Consider the following 5,659-nt stretch of genomic DNA (forward strand, 5'->3'; position numbering starts at 1 on the left):
GTAAGTAGGCGTAGGCTTGAACAAACGGCTTTATTCACAGTGCTGCATACTGGCAGCTCGAAATAAACTCCCCCCAGTACAGCACATGACAAACGCATATATACACACACAGCAGCCTGACACATGCGCAGAACAGACATGATAGTGATACCATTATATCTTATCACACAGCAGTAAACGCACGTGTCGCACCCCAGATACCGACACAACACTTCCTCCCCTACTAGATCAAAAACGGTCATAGCCCCAACGCTTCGGAGGTCTCCTTTCCCGGTTGCTCCGTCTTAACCGAATAGGTTCATTATCAGATGGCAACTGATCCTGTGGGCTGGGTCCAACCTGAGGCGCTGGCTGCAACGAAGGCATTGGAGGAGAGGCGATCTCTGATGCGTGTGGCAGGCACATTTCTTTTGCAGTTGGTTTTTCATCATCAAGAACAGAATGTCGCGAATGATCAGCATGCACAAAACGCACTTTGTTTCCAATGACAACCAAGTACGTAGTGGAGGACTTTACACGCGTAATTTTTCCAGGACGCCAGTTCACCGAATCACCGCGCACGGAACGCACTAGTACCCTGTCCCCAGTAGCAAAGGATCGGGGCTTCGCTCTACGCTTATCTGCAGCCTGTTTCACCCTTTCGCTTTTCTCTGTCATTGCACTTATCAATTTTGGTGTCAACAAGAAAAATCTGGTTCGCAATTTTCTTCTTAAGAACAATTCAGCCGGAGTCTTTCCGGTGAATGTGTGCGGCGTTGCTCTATAACAAAATGGGAAGCTGTCTATTCTGTGCTGCAAGGTTCTTGTAGTTCCCTTTTCTCTGTCCTCCAGCAACTGCTTGAATAGTGCAGTCTTTGTTGTCTGTACAGCCCGCTCCGCCGACCCATTCGACTGTGGGTGGTACGGAGGGGTGCATGTGTGCTTTACTCCATTTGCTTTCAGGAAGTTTTCAAACTCAGCACCACGGAATTGCGGCCCGTTATGAGTTACAACTTCAACAGGTAGACCATGGGTAGCAAACATGGATCTTACAACTTCAACGGTCCTAGCGGCCGTCGTCGTTGTACACACCTTCACTTGCAACCACTTGCTATATGCATCAACTGCTAAAAGGAGCATTTTTCCTTCCTTCTCGGCGAAATCGAGATGAACCCTTTCCCAAGGGTGTTTGCACACTTTCCAGGGAGCCAAGGGTGCTGGTTGTGCTGCAGGTTGAACAGTTTGACAAATGCGGCAAGTTCGTACCGTTTGTTCCAGCGCTTCGTCGATACCTGGCCACCACACCATTGACCTTGCGACCATGTTCATCTTCGTGATTCCAAGGTGCTGCTCGTGCAGCAAGTTTAGTACAACACTGCGCAAACACTCCGAGACGATTACTCTGTTTGTCCAAATAATGCAGCCCGCTTCAATGGAAAGTTCGAAACGTCGAACCCAGAAAGGCTGCAGGTCCGCAGAAACAGATTTTGGCCAACCATGCCATATCATGTCGCGAACCACCGTTAGCAGCCTGTCGCGCGTTGTTTCCCGTTCAATGTCTTTTGCCGTCAAAGGAAGCTCGTTAAGTGTAGAAAAATAAAAAAAAATGTCTTCAGTCTGCTCTGACGTTTCTGGCAAAGGAAGTCTAGATAAGGCATCGGCATGGCCAATTTTCGTACCTGGTTTGTGCGCTATTTTATAGCTGTAGTTCGCGAGGAACACAAACTAACGGTGCACCCTAGCAGTTGCCACAGCACTGCTGTTTCTTTTCGGGTCGAAAAGTACGGTTAGTGGTTGATGGTCTGTCAACACCTTAAATGTTCTACCATAGAGGTAGTTATGAAACCTTTTCACACCAAAAACAATACTCAATGCTTCTTTTTCGATTTGGCCATAATTGCGTTCTGCAGGTGACAGTGACCGGGATGCAAATGCAATTGGTTTATCTTTTCCATTCACGATGTGCGACAGTACAACACCAAGACCATATTCGGACGCGTCACATGTTAGCTGTATTTCTTTTTTGACATCGTACAACTCCAGAACACGCTCATTAGTAAGCATCTCTTTAGAATTCGTAAAGGCAGTATCACACTGACGCGACCAGTGCCATGCAGTGTATTTGCGCAACAAGTTATGCAGGGGTTCGAGAACGGTAGCCAGATTAGGCAAAAATTTTGAGTAAAAATTAATTAAGCCCAGAAAGGCCTTTAGCTGGGTCACATTTCCAGGTTTTGGTGCATTCTTTATGGCTGCCACTTTATCAGCTGTGGGATGTAATCCATCTCTGTCAATTTCATGGCCCAGATATCGTATTCGTTTCTGGAACAGCTTACATTTCGCAGTGTTGACCCTTATGCCATGTTCTCTTAGGCGTATGAGTACCTGCTCCAATCGGTCATGGCACTGTTTTTGATCTTTGCCCGCGATGACAATGTCATCTAAGTAGCAGGCTGTGCCAGTCAGTCCGTGTAGAACTTTGTCCATCACAGCTTGAAACACTCCTGGCGCGCAGGCTACGCCGTATGGCAAGCGTCGGAACCGGTACAGGCCGAGGTGTGTATTGACAGTGAGCAGTTCTTGCGCTGGCTCATCTAATTCCAGCTGCAAGTACGCCTTAGACAAATCCAAAACTGAAAACACGGACCCGCCTTGTAACATTCCAAAAATGTCCTCTGGTAGAAGGAGCGGATACTGGTCAACCTCAATTGCCGGATTTACCGTGACTCGGTAATCACCACACAGCCGAAGCTCCTCGCCGTTTTTCTTTGGAACAATCACCAGTGGTGTCGCCCAAGCACTGTGGCGCACCTTATATATGACTCCAGCTTTTTCCAAATTGGCCAATTCCTGCTCGACCCGTTCTCGCAGCGCGTACGGCACTGATCGCGCCTTACAATATACAGGGGACGCGTTCTCCTTAACTACAGTGCTCGCCTTGAACCGTTTTATCGCTCCGTAGCCCTGCTCGAACACTTCGCGATATTTCTCAGTCAATGTCATCAAGGGCATTTCTTTCGTCAGTGACTGCACATGCATCCCTTCATTCCACCGGATTTTGATTTTACTCAGCCAGTTGCGGCCAAACAACGTAGGCATTCTGGCAACTTTCGTCTCTTTAGCAATTACTAGCGGCAAGCGAAAACACTGCTCGTAGTACTTAACTTCCACATCCATTATACCCTTGATATCAACCGGAGTGCCATTGTACGTAACCAGTTTGACGTCTGCTGGCCTGAGCTTAGTGTTTGGAAAGTGCTTCGCACACTCTGCCTCTGACATCACGGAAACCGCTGCTCCTGTGTCTAACTCCATGGTTCATTTTTCCCCCATTTAACCATACACTGACTACCATAGCAGGACTGGCCGCACAGTTGTTGGTGTGGCAAAGGGTAAGAAGTTCACTGTCCGACGATTCCTGCTCTAGCTGATGTAAAACTCTAGTTTTACACATTTTAGCAACATGGCCTATCTTTTGACATTTGTAACACACCCTATTCAAGAAAGGACAACTTACAGGTGCGTGCTGCCCACCGCATCGATGACAATTCGATTTAGTCCTTTGAGCCGTAGACTTCGTTTTTTGCTTGTCAGAGGCGTGACAGCTGAACGCCACCCCTTCGGAGACCGGTCTCGCCATCGACGACTTGCTCTGCCAGAGGACATCACTGCCGCTTGAAGAGTGCCCCTCACCGGTTTCAGACATCATTGCCACTGTGTCTCTCGCTGCCATTTCCATGGCCGTAGCGATGCTGCAAACACGGTCCCAGGTGAGTTCGGTGTCGGGCATGGCCAACAGCCGGCAACGTATCGCCTCCGAGTATAGGCCAGCAATCAGGCGGTCCCGCAGGGCTTGTTCCAAGAAGCTGCCGAAGTCGCATGAGGCTGCCGCTTGCTTGAGCTTCACTATGAAATCCGCGATACTTTCTTGAGGTCCTTGCTTCCTTCGATTAAAATCATATCTCTCGCTCACCACGGACCGCTTCGGAGTGTAGTGCTTCTGCAGAGCCGATACGACTTCCTCGTTGATTTGCTGGGTGACTTTGGAAGAAGCAGACTTCGGAGCGTGACATACGCTTTTTCTCCTATGGAGCTGAGGAACAGATGCAGTTTCTTTTCCTCGGCTACTTCATTCCACGTGAAGTACAACTCGAAGCGCTCGATGAAGACGTCCACGTTTCCGCTGTCAGGATCAAACTCCGGTAGCTTGCCGACTGTGGATGCCATCCTCAGTTCGTGTAATCCCATCCTCGTCGCCAGTTTGTTGCATCCACAATAAGTAGGCGTAGGCTTGAACAAAGGGCTTTATTCACAGTGCTGCATACTGGCAGCTCGAAATAAACTCCCCCAGTACACCACATGACAAACGCATATATACGCACACACAGCAGCCTGACACATGCGCAGAATAGACATGATGGTGATACCATTATATCTTATCACACAACAGTAAATGCACGTGCCGCACCCCAGATACCGACACAACAGCTTCAAGACTGCCAGAACCGAGACCCCCGTAAGCTACAAGCAGATCAATTACGGGGAAATGAGGGTGCTTGCTATAATACATGAAGGAAAGAAGCCAACAGTCGGCGAGGCCAAGGAAAGCGTTGGGGATGGTACTTTTTATGTCTTTTTTTTAATGTTGCCTTAGATAATCACAGGAATTAGTAATGTAATCTGTTTAGGGGAAAGATAATTAAACACAAAGTAGAAGAAAAAAAACAACGTGCCGATGGTGGGAACCGAACCCATGACCTCCGAATATCGCGTCCGGTGCTCTTCCAACTGAGCTACATCGGCCGCTGTCCCCCCTGCTACTTGCTTGGGTATTTATGTTGTCTGTATACGAACCTTGAGAGTGTTCACCAGCGCCACCCTCAGCCATAGCGGCGGACGTAGAACGTCCTTTTTTACCTCCAGCGTCACGTAGAACGTGATCAAGAGCGAGGGCGAAAGTTGTGCTAGAACCCTCTTACGCTACCTATGGCTTCAAGATTGCCAGAACCGAGACCCCCGTAAGCTACAAGCAGATCAATTAAGGGGAAATGAGGGTGCTCGTTATAATAAATGACGGAAAGAAGCCAACAGTCGGCGAGGCCAAGGAAAGCGGTAGGGATGCTACTTTTTGTCTTTTTTTAATGTTGCCTTAGGTAATCACAGAAATTAGTAATGTAATCTGTTTAGGGTAAAGATAATTAAACAAAAAGTAGAAGAAAAAACAACGTGCCGATGGTGGGAACCGAACCCATGACCTCCGAAGATCGCATCCGGTGCTCTTCCAACTGAGCTACATCGGCCGCTGTCCCCCCTGCTACTTGCTTGGCTATTTATGCTGTCTATATATTGCCAGGGGGCGCTCGGAGCGAAAGACGTTGAAGTGGCGCTCGGGGAAAAGGACGAAGTGAATCGGCTCCGCACTCGTAGGACTTACCTAAACTTTGGACCGCGTAATTCTACCTGTACCGGCTCTGTTAACATAGCCCCAGTCGCCAACACCGTGACAAATCTGGTGGAGGTCAGGTCTGATGTCCCGTACCCCTACGCTAAGCAGGAGTGCTGGTCATATATTCGAAGAAACGCCAGTTCACCGCACTAGCCGCAGGCAACGAGATCTACCACCTGAGTTTTCCCCCTCGAGCATCACTACCAGTAGCCACGACGTCGTCGCAATGCCTGG

The 5,659-nt window shown here is 48.7% G+C and overlaps 1 pseudogene; it reads right to left on the reverse strand.

Moving 5' to 3' along the window:
• Positions 1-228: 228 nt before the first annotated feature.
• On the reverse strand, positions 229-4,247 carry LOC146194098 (uncharacterized; annotated as a pseudogene).
• Positions 4,248-5,659: the final 1,412 nt, after the last annotated feature.

This window comes from Amblyomma maculatum, chromosome 3, assembly GCF_055883805.1.
Source record: "Amblyomma maculatum isolate TAMU_Amacu chromosome 3, ASM5588380v1, whole genome shotgun sequence".
In the NCBI taxonomy this organism is placed as follows: Eukaryota; Metazoa; Arthropoda; class Arachnida; order Ixodida; family Ixodidae; genus Amblyomma; species Amblyomma maculatum.